Source organism: Lonchura striata, chromosome 1 (assembly GCF_050655825.1).
Source record: "Lonchura striata isolate lonStrDom1 chromosome 1, ASM5065582v1, whole genome shotgun sequence".
Taxonomy (NCBI): domain Eukaryota; kingdom Metazoa; phylum Chordata; class Aves; order Passeriformes; family Estrildidae; genus Lonchura; species Lonchura striata.
The window spans coordinates 88593150-88610096 of NC_140703.1; the positions used below are offsets into that span (position 1 = coordinate 88593150).

Sequence of the window (16947 nt, forward strand, 5' to 3'; positions counted from 1 at the left end):
AGGAAATATCTAAGCAACTTTGACAAAGACTAGAAGTTCTCTTAAGGCAGATGGTAATTACAGCTGTGAGTAAATAGAAATTATGAACATGTTCCCACTTATGACATATCCTCTGAGTGTTGTATGAAAATGCTCCTTTTTTTCACATGGCTGTGTTTCTGTAGTGATTCTTTCATTAACTAGCTCCCTAAAGAGCTGTTAAAACTATATGCTGGAGTGGTTTCCACAGTTAGGTTGCTTCTTCTGATCTCTGCTAATCAGCCAAGTCATGAAACTACTACTGAAACAATTCCTCTTTCTGATGGATTTGACACTATCACCACCACAGAACATTAATAAATGAATAGTGGCACAACAGTGTATGTATGGCTAGTAGAGTGTAGCTGGAGAGAGAATAAAATCACTACATTACACAACAGCAATAATTTTTAGAAATTAACAACTCTAGCTCCAATATAAACATTCAGAATAAAAATTAACTATTTTATTTTCTTAATTCTAGTTTAATACATGACAACATAAACCAGAGAATTCTTATTCTGAATTTCTATGGAACAACACCTTTCAGGTTTATACATTTCAGTTTATTATGTTTTATTCTCCTCACAAAGGAAGCCAACATGTCTAACAAAGTTAACATGTTATTCCAGGACAATGTGACAAGTATGCTGATTCCTATTTTGCTTAGCTCAGCTAATGTTTTTCCTCTGGCACAGTAAATCTGTAAAGTAGGAATATATATTAATGTCATGTAAGTGCACCATGTGTTAATAAGATAAACGTCTTGCTAACCAGCTTCCCAGTTAGCAAAACATATGTTGCATTGGCTACCCACATGATGCTACCTAGCATGCCTCAGGAAAGGCAGTCAAAAGGCCAACAGCTATCTGATTCTAATTCGGGACTTGAGGGAGCTGAAAATACACAGGATATGTTAGATGCTATTAGTATTTAAAAACAATGCCTCAACAGTCACTAAATGAACAGAAAACCTTGTTTGCTTGTTGATGTTGCTAACTAGAACAGGACCACAGAGTCGCCTTCTGATGGGTCGGAGGGCAGACACCAGGGGCCGAGCACAGCTCTCAAACAGAGGGTTCTTTGTGGAACACAGGGTTTCAGCACAGCAGGTTGGAGACAGCATCCAAACACCATCTTGTTTACAACCACTTACAGGTGGCTGAGAGTTTTTGGGTTTTTATCCCATACTTTTCATGAGCAATGCATGTTATTCGCTCCAAAATCCTCTCCTTGAAAATCAGCATAACGAGGAGACAATTGCAGGGATGGAGTTTTTGGGCATGGAAAATGTCTTCCTCCAGAAAGAAGGGGATGGTGAAGGCCTCCGCATGTGTTCCTGGGAGTGAGATCACCTACTGCACATGCTGTACACGCTGCTGAGACCAGAGGCAGACCAGCTGTCACTGATGCTGTGAGAGCAGGGGTCTTCAGTTACTGCATTGTGCCATCGAGCCTCCTCCCATCAGCTCTGTCAGTTAACAACCACCTGTGTCTAAACCAGACTTCTGTCACACTTAATAACTGTTGTCAGGTTGGGTTTTTCTGGAGTTTTAAGAGATCAGGTTATAACTTCATCCTTAACTATGTGTCCCCATCCAGAATTTCTTGACTCTTTGAGATGATTTGCATTTGCACTCTAGCCTGCAGCCAAATAGAGATGGGAAGCTTCCCTGAGATTAATTGTAATACTGGTGTCTACCCAATTTCTAGGAAGTAAACGGATGCAGCATTCTTCACTAGTCCTCAAACAAATTTAAAAATTCCCTGGTGTGGTAGTCCTAAAGTGGAAGAAGATTTTTATCTCTTTATTGGACAGAGATATATTTGATGAAGCCATACAAGTCATCAGGTTTCTCAACACTCTTCTCAAATGAATTCACTGCTGGCAATGCAATGCACAACCTGCAGTAATTCAGAATGATTATGCAAATGTCAGAACTGTGTGACAATGCCTAATACACCATCTACAAGCAGTAAGTTAGGAAGAGCTACAAGTTGAGAGTTGTATTCCTTTGGTAATACCAGATGGCAAAATGTCTAGCATTTGTGAAGCTGCTCCTTATTTGCATGAACATTGCAGCAATCACATTTCCTTGAACGTATGTCACCAAATGTATTTATTTGTTTTGGTTCAAAGAGAATACTGCCAACTGCTGTAATTGTCTTTATTGCAAACACTTCAGTTAATGGAAAATGATTCTTTTTAATAGATTTCTTCTTTATTTTTTTTAAATTTGCAATTTAAAACAATCCCAGAGGTACCTTTTAATGGTTTAACGTGTGTTTTTCAATATCTAAGCCATGAAGAACAAGCTCATGAAAACTTCATTACTTTTTCCTCATCAGGGCATTTTTACATATGTGAGTGATTTATGCATATATATGTGTAGTATGCATGCTCAGTTTTGTAAGACTTGGAGCCAAAAAACATGCAAACACTCACCACTCAAAAGTCACTGTCAATTATATTTGTTTCATACAGGTCAAATTCCAAAAGGTGAATTCAAACAGTTTTTAAATGGTATACTGTTATTTTTTAAATTTTGCATCTGTTTGAAGATCATGCTTAAAGGACATGAACCAGAACGTGAGCAACAAGTCAAACACTTGCAAAAGTTATATATGAATAAAGGTTGTACTATAGAAATTCAATTTTCTCAAATTTGGCACATTGCTTTTTGATTTATCTCAGCCCCAAGATCTGCCAAGACACATACTGGATATAGCAAAGAATTGTGCCTAAATGCCAGTGTCTCAGGCTCAAAGAGCTTTCAGCACACCGCCACCACCCTGGTCACAGAACCTCTACTTCCTCTACTTCTTCCAGGGTACATGGAATAATTGTACTCCCAGATATCTGCCAGATCAGATTTCCAATGAATTGCTAAACATCTCAGAGTAGTATGTTTAATGAATTTTGATCTGCTGTGATACCTTTTGGCAGATTACCTGGATGGTCCCCTGTCTTTGGCTATGCCACAGTGAGCGTGGCTCCCTGTGAGACCAGCCCGCAGAGGAGAGCCTAGGCATGCAGGTTCCTGATGGGAGGGTGGTAGTGGCACCAGCCTCCCCACAAAAACACTCACAGCTTTCTTCATGCTATAGCTGCCACCAGAAGGAACCATTTCCTTTAGTCCTTAATTAGAAATAGACAGAGATGGCTCAGGGGACAGCCTAAGAGCAGAGCAATAATTTTACCTGAGAAACCTGGGGCTGGATTTAATCTCCTATGAAGTCCAAAGAGTTATGTTTTCTCAGGCTAGGCTGAAAGAAATAATATAAAAAGCTTAAAGTTTTAGGTGTTGAAAAGCCTCCTTTTCTTTTCTTTCCTTAAAAAAAAAAACCAAAACACTCTATTCCTGACTTGCTCAGATATCACTTTTTGGAGCAACTCAAATAAAATGGTCTCATCTCCATGATGAATGAGGTGGCGACAGTGCAACAACATATCCTCCTGTCCTTCAGTCTGGGAACACCCAAATTTGCATTCAGAGGAAGATGTCCTTTTCCACAAACGAAGCACTGCACCTTCACAGAGGAATTACATGGTGTGCATTAACGATGCTGCTTGACCTTTTCAGAAACCACAAAATTGCTGCATCACAGAGGGGAGATTCTGAAAGAGTACTGTTATTCTGTTACAAGATCACCATCCTCCTAACAGCTGGCATCTTTGAGGCTGTTAAAGACACAGATAGGTAAATTGAGGGTGAGATTGCTGGTACTCTCTTTTCTTGGCATCAGTTTATTTTCTGGAAAAGGAAGGGGGCTGTGACCCAGCCAGCTGTTACCAGCATGACAGAGGAAGGTGTTACCCATGTATTCAGAGACCTGGCCACAGTTTCTGAACTTATCATTTGCAGCACCCTGCAATCTTGCCTTTGCCTTTCCAGACCTTCCAATATAATTTTCCAGTCCAAAGACTTAGTTCATTATTCTCTGAATTGTGAGGGCTTTGCCACACCCACATACATGCACATCTTCCTTCTACCTCCCCATGCACATAAACACTGTGATAGAAATTTAGCAGGAGCAACTTGTTTGTTTGCAGGTAATATTCACCTAGGAGGCTGATCTCCTTCACCTTGGCAGCTATCTGTGGCACATAGCACAAAACATTCAGAACCTGAAATCTAGACATAATTACAAAAGCAGAGCTTAAACTGGCAAATCCACAGTTCCTGTGGGCTGCTGGCAATCCTTTGCTAGGGAAGAAATGAACTTTGCCAGGGCTGAACTTCTTTCCCAGATTTTGTCAACCTCCCCACTTGTTCTTCAACTGACCCTTCTTCTTCCATCAGGAAATTAAAAAGCTCCATCAAAATATCATCAGACTACAATACCCACTCCTGGGTATCATTCATGGGAGTGATACCATCCCCAAGCTGCTGGGTGCAGCCCACATCAGCACATGCTGATGTTGGTCCAAACAAACAAAAAACTCCACCTCAAAAACATAACCCATACAGTAAGTGACTAAAAGATATGTGCATTTCAAGAATAAACCTAGACCCATGAACAAGTTTTCTGCAAGGACATATATATCTTTGAAATTAAATTTTAGCACACGGTCATTTTTGAATTATGAACAAAGCTAGAACTGCTTCAAAGCAGTGGAAAACAGGCAATATTTCAAGCAAATAAATTTTAAAATGGTTTACTGATTATTCTCAACATTTCCCAACAAATTTTAATCTGGCACACAAATCAATATACTAAATTTCAGGCTGAAGTGAGGACATTTTCTTAAATATTTAATAGTCTAATTCTCCCCTGAATTACTACATTTATGCCAAAGTAGCTAAATAGAGTAAGTCAAAGGAAAAACTTACACAACACCATAAAAAAGCAGTCCAGCCCTGATGCAGAACAGTGATTATGAAACTCAACTCAGAATGGATACTGGATTCTGCATTTTAATGTACCATCATTCCTGTATCTCTGCCATATTTAATATCTCAAAAGGACCAGTCAGACTGAGACCCTGTAAAGGCAAAAGCTCCAAACATTTTTAGAAAATAGTCTTAACTCTAACAATTTAGGAACAATTGAGATTGTCTTGCTAGCTGAATTGCCGTGCATAACATGGTAATGTTTTCTATTTCATTGGTCATGTCCATGGTTTTTGCTGGCCAGTTTCTAGGTACCAGTTCCATTTCCAGAGAAGCATAAATGGTGTATGTTTAAAAACTCATTGCTGACATGGTATAGGGAACTCTAAGGTATGGCAACCTTTCATTTTTGAGCATTAAATATGTTCCCTAATGATATTTGAACTATTGGTTAAATTATAACAAAAGAGCTGCCTTTGATGAACAAGTGTCATAATCAATAAAATACCTTCCTAGGCTACAACTGGCTTTTTTTAGACTTTTTATCTGTCCTAAACAGCAGAAGTTAATTTGAGGATTTTTACAGTATTTTTTCCCATTTAAAAACAGGAATGCCGTGGGGTAAAGCAATTACTCTGATTTACTGTTTTCACTTTGATTGAACATAAAGATGTAGCAGGGTCTCAAAAAAGCAGTAACTTAACAAACTGTGCTCCTATCCACAGACAGATAAAGTACCTATTTTGCTATTTCAAAGAGTTTACCTCCAGGCAGCAGCACAGAGCAAACATCAATCAATGACATGTGTCTAAGATGAGATTGATGTTTACTCTCACAGCTTTTCATCTTACATCCAATAAATTATTTTTCCTTCACCAAAGTGCCTGGTTAAATTTCATTTTTTACTTTGCAGTATCAGTTTTAAAACTTTAGCTTCCAGCAATTTTAAAGCTAGGCTTCATTGACGCTTCAGCTTTTACAGCCTGTTTATGATTTGTATTAGCCATGAAACACTACCGACCAAACATGAATATGATCAGGGAAGCTGAGCTGGGGCAGCCTCTCGCACGGCGGCAGGTGCAGGTTGGAAGGTGTGAGATTACTTTAATTATCTGCCTGGAAATTCCAAGTCCAAAACAAGGAGCTGTATTTTCAGGGGCAGATATATTGCATCCACCAAACAAATGAATATACACATATCATATCAGCAAAACCAGCATTGGAGTGTTCAGGTCAGGTCTTCTGAGGGTTAACAGTAGGCAAGTGGAAGGAACCAAGGCTAATTGTGGGTGCAGTTATTACCTTACAGGCACGCTACCTGACATTCACAAAATGTAAGTGCTTTGCATGCAACCTGACTGAATTTTAAATATGTATCAAAATGCTGAGAAGACCTAGGACTGCAGTTAAGACTGGAACCTAAGATGTTGAGTCAGAACATCACCATAGAGGAACATTGAAAATTTGCATTTAGTTAAACACCTGCTTTTGAAAGAGCACCTCTTCCAGCCTTGCTACAGACAAAACAAGCACATTTTCTTCCCTCTGTGAAGTTTTGCTCAATGAGAAATTGAGACATAATTCTAATTTATTTTTAGTTTCAGGAAAAATAACTTCATCATATGATAAAAATTACCAGTCCATACTTACATTACACAGATATTCAAAAATTCACCACTCTGTATTAGTAGGTAATCCTATTTTCAATACCTTATTTTCTTTTATAACCCTAAATCTGCTAGAAAAATTGCCAAAAATGGTTGAAGATCTTAAAACAACACTGAGCCGAGCTAGAAACAAAACATTACAACAGCTTTAATTTTGCACTGCTCTAACAATATATTCTTTGAAAGTATATTCACAAGTGTAAAATTTACCACTAATAATAGTATACAATAATCTTACACCTGGAAAAGGTTCCTTTTTCTTCACAATTCAAAATTAAATTTAAAACCCCCAGAAATTGAGTGAAAATCTTGCCTACCAAGAAACAGATACTGTAGATGTGACAAAGTATTCCTTTTGTATCTTCATCCATATCACCCAGGTAGTGATTAAAAAAAAAAAATTAAGACTGAAGAGCACAAACCTGACAGATCACAATAATACCCTTTAATTTAATTTTGTAAATGTTACTTTTGTGTTCTATTTTAAAAATACAACAGCCCATAGAACCACAGAATCACAGAAAGGTGTGGGTTGAAAGGGACCTTTAAGGTCATCTAGTTCCAAGCCCCTCTCCTGGGCAGGGACATTTTCCACTACACCAGGTTGCTCAAAACCCTATTCAACATGGCCTTGAACACTTCCAGGGATGTGTCATCCACAGCTCTGTTCCACTGTCTTGCCATCCTCATAGTGAAGAATTTCTACCTCATTTCTAACCTAAACCCACCCTCTTTCAGTTTGAAGTCATTCCTCCTTGTTCTATCACTACAGGCCCTTGTAAGAAGATCCTTCCCAGCTCTGCTGCTGCCTCCCTTTAGGTCCTGGATGGTGGCATAAGGTGTCCCAGGAGCCTTGTCTTCTCTCGGCTGAACAGTCCCAACTCTCCCAGCCTGTCTTCCCAGCAGAGGCACTGCAGCCCTCTGATCATCTCCATGGCCTCCTCTGGGCTCCATCCAACGAGTCCACATGCTACCCGTGCTGAGGACCTGAGCTGGGTGCAGTAGCCTTGCTGGGGTCTCTCCCGATGGCAGCAGAGGAGCAGAGTCCCCCCTTGCCCTGCTGGCCGCGCTGCTTCGCTGCAGCCCAGGGTACAGCAGGCTTTGGGGACTGTGAGTGCCAGCTGCCTGGCCACATGGAGCTTCTTGTCAATCAGCACCCCCAAGTCCTCCTCCTCAGGCTGCTCCCAGCTGAGAGAACAATTGTTTTCTGCCTAACCTAACAGTGCTGAATTCCCTGGGCTGCTGCTACAAAAGACCTTACCTAACTCAGCAGTTCCTCTATCTGAGCACTTTCCTCTCCTATTGCTTCCCTGCCAAAGATGTCAGACACAACACCCCTTTGCCTGTTTTCCTCCACAATGATTTCTGCTTTCCACGATATCCTTATGCATGGGAAACTGTTCCAGTTACAAACTGCCAAGCCTGTGCACTTTCTTCTTTTCCTTTGCTTTTATTCTTTAGGCTTCTTACAGTCATAATTAGTCAAAAAATGCAACTTTTAAAATTTTTTTTCATCCTTGTAGAGAATGTGCACACATAGATAAATTATTCATATAGTCTTGGTCAGACTGAATGGTGCCATAAACTGAATTTACTCTTATCATTGCCTGATTTCTAGGGATGCTCTGAACTTTTAAAATGTAATGAAAAAATTCTGGCCTTTTAAAAAATCTATTTGACATTTTGCAGTAAGTGTTTAATACTTTATTTAAAATGTTTGTTGAACTTCCTTTTGATATGTTTGCTGAAAACTGGATTTCAGTCAATAAAGATTTTCAGTGTTAGTTTCAGTAATTAAAAAAAATAAAACTCATAAAAATTAACCTAATAAAAGTTTAAAAGTTTCCTGAGACTTTATAAAATATAAATAAATTAAAAAGTGTCCTGAAAATTGTGAAAAAATATGTTTTGCCTCTAGGTATTTTAGGGAAAAAAAAAAATCCCTCTTCACTTCCATTTTTTTAAAGCTACTTAAGTAGCCTGTTCCTTCCAGGGGGCTCTGTAGAATGACCCATCTACCCACAGCTGTTTGCAGGACTGCTAAGTACTCCAAGGTATACTTCACATGGTATGCACAAATTCAAAGCTCTGCAACTGGTAGAAAAATTTTACCATACAATTCACCCTGATATGACCTGACTTGAAGTAGCAAAAGCAAAGATCACAATCATAGAATTAGAGAATCACAGAATCACTGAGGTTGAAAAAGACCTTCAAGATCAGGTCTAAGCTTTGACCAAATACCACCATGCCAGCAAAATCACAGCCCTAAGTGTCACATCCAATGATTTCCTGAACACTTGACTGCAGCACCTCCCTGGACACCCCTTTCCAAACACCCTTAACCACCTTTCAATGAAAAAATTCTTCCTGATGATCTAACCTGAACCGCCCCTGACACAGGCTGAGGGAGGTTCCTATTTTTCTGTTCATAGTTGTCTGGGAGAAGAGCCTGATCCCCACCTGGACACAGCCTCTTTTCTGGTGGCTGTAGAGAGTGATAAGGTCACTTCTGACCCTCCTTTTCTCCATTTTCTCCAGGTTAAACAACCCCAGCTGACTCCATAGGACTTCCTCTCCATTGCCCATCTCTGGACCTGCTTCAGCACCTCGATGTTCTTTACTCAGCCCTCTTTTTTTTTTTTTTTTTTTTTTTTTGTTAATGTGTTTATGAAAACATGTTTTATTATCTTTCACAGTGGTGGCCAGATAGAATTCTAGCTGAGCTTTCACCTTTCTAATTTTCTCTCTACATGACCTAAAGACATCCTTGTATCCTTGTACTCTTTCTGAGTTGCCTGCCCCTTCTTCCAAAGGTCATACTCTCATTCTTTTCCTGAGCTCCAGCAGAAGTTCCCTATTCAGCCACACCATTCTTCTTCCCTGCCAGCTTGTCTTTCAGTACACTGGGATGATCTGCTTTTGTGCCTTTAAGATTTTTGTCTTAATGTGTGCCCAGCCTTTCTTTGCTTTTAAGGGCTGTTTCCCAAGGGACTCTCTGAACTGTGTCCTAAACAGGCTGAAGTCTGTTCTCAGAAAGTCCATGGCTGAGGTTTTGTTGACCATCTTCCTTACTTCACCAAGAAATGAAAACAATATAATTTTGTTATTACTATAATTTTGTGACTGCTATTATGGCTTCTGATCAGCACATCTCCCACCATCCCTTCTCTGTTCATGAACAGCACGTTAGCAGTGCACAGAAGGGCGCTGCCCCTGGTAGGGTTGCTTACCAGCTGTGTCAGGAAGATAACTTCCACTCAGTCCAGGAACCTCCTAAACTGCCTCCTCTCTGCTGTGTGTTTCCAGCAGACATCCTGCAAGTTAGTGTCCCACCAGAACAGGGGGTAGAGATCATGACATGTCAGCCAGTCACTCATAGGAGCTTTCATCTGCCTCTTCATCCTGCTTGGGTAGTCTGTAACAGACTCCCAGCCAGGACATCTGCCTTGTTAGCCTTCCCCCTTTTCTCACCCACAGGCACTCAACCTTATCATCACTCTGCTTGAGTTCCCTACAGGCAAAACTCTTCCTGACGTACAGAGCCACCTCTCCTTCCTTGCCTGTCCCTTCTGAGCTGCTTGCAGCCATCCATGGCAGCACTCCAGTCACGAAAGTCATCCCACCACACCTCTGTGACAGCGACCATGTGGCAGCTTTCCTGGTGCACCATGGCTTCCAGCTCCTTGGCTTGCTCCTCATACTGCTGCACTGGTGCAGCTGCACTTCAGCTGGGCTATCCATTTCACACCAACACTGGCATGCAACCCCTGGGCTTATCTCTATTGAGCCTGATTTTATACCCTTCCCAATTCAAACATAGTTTAAATCATTAAGCCACATCCAAGACCAGTTTACCAGTACAGAGGTAACAGAGTGTGTATTTAAAAACATTCTTGACGTGCAAGCAGAAGGAGAAAAAGTTCACAGGATGACAAAGATGAGTAGCTTTAAGTAGTTAAACAATTTTGGTGCTGCTAAGAATTCCTATAAAACAGGAGGAAAAAATACACAAATTCAGCATCTCAATTTACAGATTCTGAAAACTCTTTCCTGTATTTCTGTTCTGGTTTTAGATCAACATTCAATTATCTGATATCCAAAGCATACCAAAATACAGACCTGAAGTACAGGACACAGGATTGCAGCCTTACACAGCATTATACTTTCATAGAAAGCCAAAGCACAGTATTTCATTATGAATGTGTCAGCTATTAATAACCATCAAATCTATGACTCATGAAAATGTCTATACATGTTTTATTAACAAAGCAACATTTCCAATTTACTTTTACCACAATGGATAATGACTGAAGGTTCATCAGGGTTAATCAAGAAAATGATGTAAATTTTATACTGCATTATGTTTCACTTGGCTTAAAATGGATCTTGAGCGACAATCTTTTTTATGTGTTTAATCATGATTTACAGCATTATGGAAACCACACAACAGCCCCATTGTGAAAAAAAAAATGTTATTAGCAAATCAGTGCGTAAGTCATCAGATTTTATGTATTCACAGAAAATCACTTCTTAGGATCTTCAGCAGACAGGCACTGAGTTAGCTTTCTGTAAAAATATAATTAATATGTTTTGAGATGCCTTGTTTTAATTTATCTTTCCTTCAGATCTTATAGATAGATGACAATCTTATTGATTTATTTTTCATTCTTTTATTATATATATTGCAGAGAAACCATCACTCCATACAGGTAAGGTTGAAATAAATTTTAAACAGATCTGTACTAGCATATCTACATGATAAAAATATGTTTGGATGATGTTTTTGGATGATATTAATAACTGCACATGCAGATAAAACAACCAAAGAAGTTAAATCCTATGTTAATCATAGAGATTAAAAAAAATCAACCTCTGTAAATGCCTAAATAATAATTCCACTAATATTCCTACTTTTGCTTACATGAACACAGAAATGTAGCTCACTAGAAGAAGAAAATGTGATTGTTTTTACAATAATTTGCTTGTATCAGTGTCTGTAAGCATAAAATCTAATTACGGGGAATTATGAAATTCCATCTTCATTCTGCTCAACTGAAAACATTTCAACAGAAAATAGAATGAGACACCCATATTTATTTATAAAGATGGCTATATATATAAATTTATACCTAAATCTATCTCTCTAGAACATATGTAGGCAGCTTACTTTCACAGAACTAAAAGGACCACTGTAATAAATCTGGGTTCAAGAACCTAAGAAAGTTGTGGCTATATAACTTCAAGATACAAACAGTGAAAAAAAGGCTTATATAGAGGATATTTCACTCTCCTTTCACAAAATACTAGTAGTAGCCAAACATTGCATGGTGCCATAAAGCTAAGCAACTTCTCTTAAATACATTGCATACATTTAAACTAAGAAAAATGCAAATTCCTTCCCAGTTCTTTCTTGTGAAAATGGACAATGTAAACTATACATGAGGTTTATGCTTTACCAAATAATAGTATCACCACATATCCTCAGAACCTGCCTAAGAAAACTGCCTGCCACACAAAACATATGACATTTTTAGTATCTTATTCATTATATCCTTCTTGTTCTATCACATTTTGACACATTAGCCCCAAGGGTTATGCAATCAAAATTAGAAAGAGAAGTTAGTCAAAACCAGCATACCCATGAATAAAAGAATAATTTACATCCATACATGAATAAAGATGCATACATGTTAAAATGATGAAAAAATTAAAACTTTTATGCCCTGTGACTGGTGTAATTCATGTAAGTTTCTTACTCATGCTAGTCCAAATTAATTCTGACTACAAAGATGACTATATCACATAACTCATGCTCACCTTCAGAGCTGCACAGAGAAGCATCCATGTTTTTCCCCCCTTAAGTCACATGCAATGGGAAGTGAGGTATTTTATCTCTCATTATAGAAAAAAAACCTCCAACATTTGCATCACAATTTCAGTTTGTGCCTCCCTTAACATTCTGCTTCTGTTTAAAAAGAGTGGCCATGCCATAAATCCAAACCAAAACTTAAATACTTCAGAAATACAAAAGGCTAAATGACATTTAAGTGCAAAAACATCTCCTATATTTTAACTTGCAGAAACAGTGTGACTGTTCAAGTGCCTCACTTTCAAGTAGGTTAAATTGCATTTAAATATTTCATAATTGGAAGGAAATGACATAAAAATGACAGAAAAAAATCACCCAGAAGCTTCAATGGTTGTGATAGATGCAGAAGCCAGAGATGCCTGTGAGGGTGGTGCCAGAGCAGATGCTGTCACTTGGGGGAATCTGCCTGGTTCCAGGCCAGAGCAGGAAGCCAGTGACCTGCTGAAGTTGGATACATTTTTCCCTCACTCCCTAACTGCTCCCTTGACCTGACTACTTTTCTCTCTGCAAATTTTAGCTTTACCAAGAACAACAAAGCTTATAAGAGAAATATTTTATTTTTACTGCATACTCTACTTGAAGTCTGAGTGCATAAATGTATATTTGTGTCACAGTAAATTACAAGGATATTATTTACCTGTATAGTATAAGGTGTAAAATTATTCAGTGTTTCATTTTGAAAGTGTTAAGAGGTATCTAAATTCTATGTGCAGTTGCAGAAACATGAGGAAGGATCTAAATTGTACGTATTATTCTAAAAACATGTATTTGGGAGATGTCTATAGCATTTCTATTTGAATCTTCTGTAGTAAAGATCCCTTTTTGTTGTGTTAGGAAGCTTAGAAATCTTTGAGTAATTTTTTCTACATTTTTTTTTAATGTTTCAAAACACTTGACTTCAGTTTGACCTTCTCTCACTACAGTGCTCATGAATATCAAATTTGTGTGACCTGTCAGTAAGCCCACTGAAGCTGATTTCATGGGAACAACTTAGAAGGACTGAAATAATTCTCTGACAGGTGGTGCATTAAAAAAAGGGCCAGAATTTAATTATTGTTCTGTTTCACTAGGATAATAGAATATAACCAAAAGGAATTAAAGAAAACCAGGAAACAAGGCCAAAGGAAATTCTCCTGATTTTTCCACTTCAGAAAAGCGAAGAAAATGCTGATTGATGCCTAAGATAAGAGATCTACAATGTTAAAAGATTCCATACTGGAGGAATCCATCCTCCTTCTTTGTATCGGCAGATTATCAACCCACAATCCCACAATTCTCTGGGGATGGGACAGGACTGAAATAGAAAGGACTCTGAAAATAAGACAAGCTCTGCCCTGATCCCTAACCAGCTTCAGTTCACTCAAACTCACATTCACCATGCTAAAAATCCTGAACTTCGAAGTAGGCTAATCACGCAGTTTGGATTTCACTGCTCACATGCTCTCAGGCTCTCTAGTCTTGAAAGTGATGGCATCCAAACCCTCACAGTAGATACCCAAATTCTTGTCAAGGGATAAGATTTGAACCTCATGGAAGGTGTTTAACATTTTAAAGACACTGGTAGGGTGATTCTGGTAGATGTAGTAGAACAATTTTTTCCCACTAAAAGCCGGTTCCTGGGGTGGGCTGTAAGACAAGTGAACAGTGGCAGCATTCCACAGTGCTGCTGGCTTGCAGAAACCCAGAGCAGCACTGCACAGAAAGATGAGGAACCTGCTTGCTCTTCCTTCCTAACCCTGATGGATTCCACAGTGAGGAAAAAAATGACAGAGGTGAGAGTTAGAGAGAGCACAAAACTACACCAATCACCAGTGAACTTGATTTTTATTTCAAACCAAACAAACCAAGGTAAATTTTACACTTGGTAACTGGAATATCCCAGTGCAAAAAATAAACAGAAGCTGTTATTAACAAGAGAATATTTTGTTGTTAACATGCCATATTCAGCAGGAAACTGCTACTACATTTAGCCTTCCTTAAAATTTCCTAAGTAGCAATGCTGACAGTTTCTCAGTGACAAAGGGAATGGCAGAAAATTACTTCCTGCTAGCTTATGGAAAGCAAAAAACTTATGATAATCCACTTAGGTGTTTTTTTAATGCAAGTAAAAGAAAATAAGCTCAGTGAATTTGTTCAAGTTTCTATTTGGGGCTGTTTCTTAAAAATACTATGAAATAACTGTGATATGCATGGATCTATTTTGCTGTGAACCAAGACAATTTCTTTCTTAGTAACTCAAAAAAGATTTCTGAGTTTCGTACATGGTTCGAGAGAACATTTTGCTGTTCCTTATGTGTTCCATTAAATTAAAACTAATTTAATAGTTGGTAAGGCCTAAGTATCAAGCTGAAAGTAGTATCATTTAAAGCTAAGATAACAAACTTCATGTGCAATGTGCCCTAGGGTGGCCCTGCTTGAGCAGGGAGGCCAGACCAGATGACCCACTGCGGTGCCTTCCAACCTCACCCGTTCTGTGATGCTGTGATTCACCCAAAACTGACCCACAGCTGGGCACTGAGGAAATCACACGCTGCCCTGAAGACCTCTGCTGTAGGAAAGTTGTGATGTAGCCCAGAAAAGAGACAGATGGATAAAGGAGTGAGGTATGAAAAGGGACAAATTGAGCTTGTCTGGTTTAGAAAAGAGAAGACACATGATAATGATCTACCCACCTATAAAAACTTGTTGCAGAGCGGACAATGATTAATTGTGTTCTCTGTTAAGTCATGCAACTTAATTTGCAGAAGAGGAGATGTAGATACGATTTTAGAAATGCTATCTAACTTTAAAAGGAAGGGTTCTAAGAGGCTGGCTATCAACTCCACAGAGTCTTTGGCTTCTTTATGCCAGTTTCCTCACAACTTGTCCTCACCACAGACAGTTATTGTTAAGATTGTTCCTTCTTAGACAGGTTTAATACATAAAATAAGCAAGAATAGGAAATCTTTATCCACTGAACAACACAACATCTTATCTTCCTTCCAGATGAGTAAAACTGCCCTCTGACACTATTACAGGGATGCTCCTCCTTCATAAATACCTGCCTGTTATCATTTACCAAAGTAAGACTTGTTCTCCTTAACAATGAAGACACTTTTCTGGGAGGAACATACATCAAAAAGAGTTATTTCTGGAGTAGGGACCTATAGAAGTGCCTGTGTGGCTACTCCACAATTTTGAAGGACTCATAGGCACTATAAAGGTTAGATTCTCATCTGTCAGGCTGTCCTAGGTGCAATTTGTGGGAACCCAGGAAATCCCTCTGGATGCCCCGGCTGGCTCCAGACCCTGTCAGGTGACTCAGAGACCTTGGCACAAAGTCAAAGACATCTGTGGCTTCAATTTTAGCCCATGGGGAAAATTGCCAACTTTGTATGAGGAATTACAATCCACAAGGGTTTTGAATAGTGGGGTAGTTGAATTAACACAGGGTGAAAAAGTAGAATTTTAGGGTTTTAAAATAAGGGGTTCAAGGGCACAAGATGGACGGATATGGACGTGTCCTGACCTCCTTCTCCTTGCTCTCCATGTCTTGCTGTGATGGTGACACTTGTCTATTGGTTTAAGGTAGAAACACACTGTCCAACATAAATGATAGATATTGGCACATTATTGTAAACATAGTACGCATAGTTTTTAGTATAAAATGGTAACACCACCCCAAGGGGGCTGGAGTCTGTCGCAGACTGACCTGCTAGACAGACCACAGCTCCTTGAGAAAGCAAGTTATAGATAAGAGACAATAAAAAACCTTGAGAAGCCAATCCTACGCATTCCAACTTCTTCTTTGGCTGCACAGGCTGGGAGAAAAAGACTTTTTACGATCTCGGGGTCATCTTGACCACAGAACCCTGAGACAGTTCTGACTTAAAGCTGGGGGTGGAATAAAGGTTCTATGCAGCCCAGCATTTGCAGTAATTTTTATTTGGAATAATTTGTGCTTTTCTTTTAATATATGGGTTAAAGGACAAAGAAATTTTAATTTTTTCAGAAACTGATCTGTAAGATGGGAGAGTAGGAACATCTTTTCCATGACCTCCAAATCAACTATGTTCAGCTGCTGCAGGCATGCAAGGCATGCAAAAGGTGACATACAAAAATAAGTAAGAGGTTTTCTAAAATATCTTGCTTACAAAGAACTTAGAATTACCTCTGACACTAAAAATTACAGATGGGGTTCTACTCAGGGCAGTTCTATTTATATTTTCTACTAGAAATTTACTCTTCATTCCTAAAACTATCTGGTGCACAAAAGATCTGGATCCCATTTTACAACAGGAAAGGTAGTCCCTATAAGCAAGATGATTTTGTGACCAAACTCAAACACCTGACATCTTGAATATTCCCAACAGTGTAAAGCCAAACACTAAGCATCAGCCATTCATAACCAAGTCAGAAAAATTCTCATCAGAATGGGCTTTGGGATCGTCCATGAAATGTGGTAGAAAATCATGGCTAGCAAGAAGGTATCTGCATCAAAAGCTGAGTCCCAGAGCTTAAGTTCACTGTACACGGTACATTACAAGGACTACTTTTTCACTTTCTCTCAGGATTT

General features: G+C 38.9%; 1 protein-coding gene across 6 annotated transcripts in view; it reads right to left on the reverse strand.

Annotated features, from left to right (window-relative positions):
• The window catches only part of AFF3 (ALF transcription elongation factor 3), a 325295-nt gene that overhangs the window by 275265 nt on the left and 33083 nt on the right, over positions 1 to 16947 (reverse strand). The window contains exon 2 of one of the 6 annotated variants that reach the window (XM_085557452.1): positions 3220 to 3285. The exons of the other annotated variants lie outside the window; for them this stretch is intronic. The gene's annotated coding sequence lies outside the window, so the exon portion shown is untranslated. The remainder of the gene's footprint in view (positions 1 to 3219; positions 3286 to 16947) is intronic. 6 annotated transcript variants of the gene reach the window in all.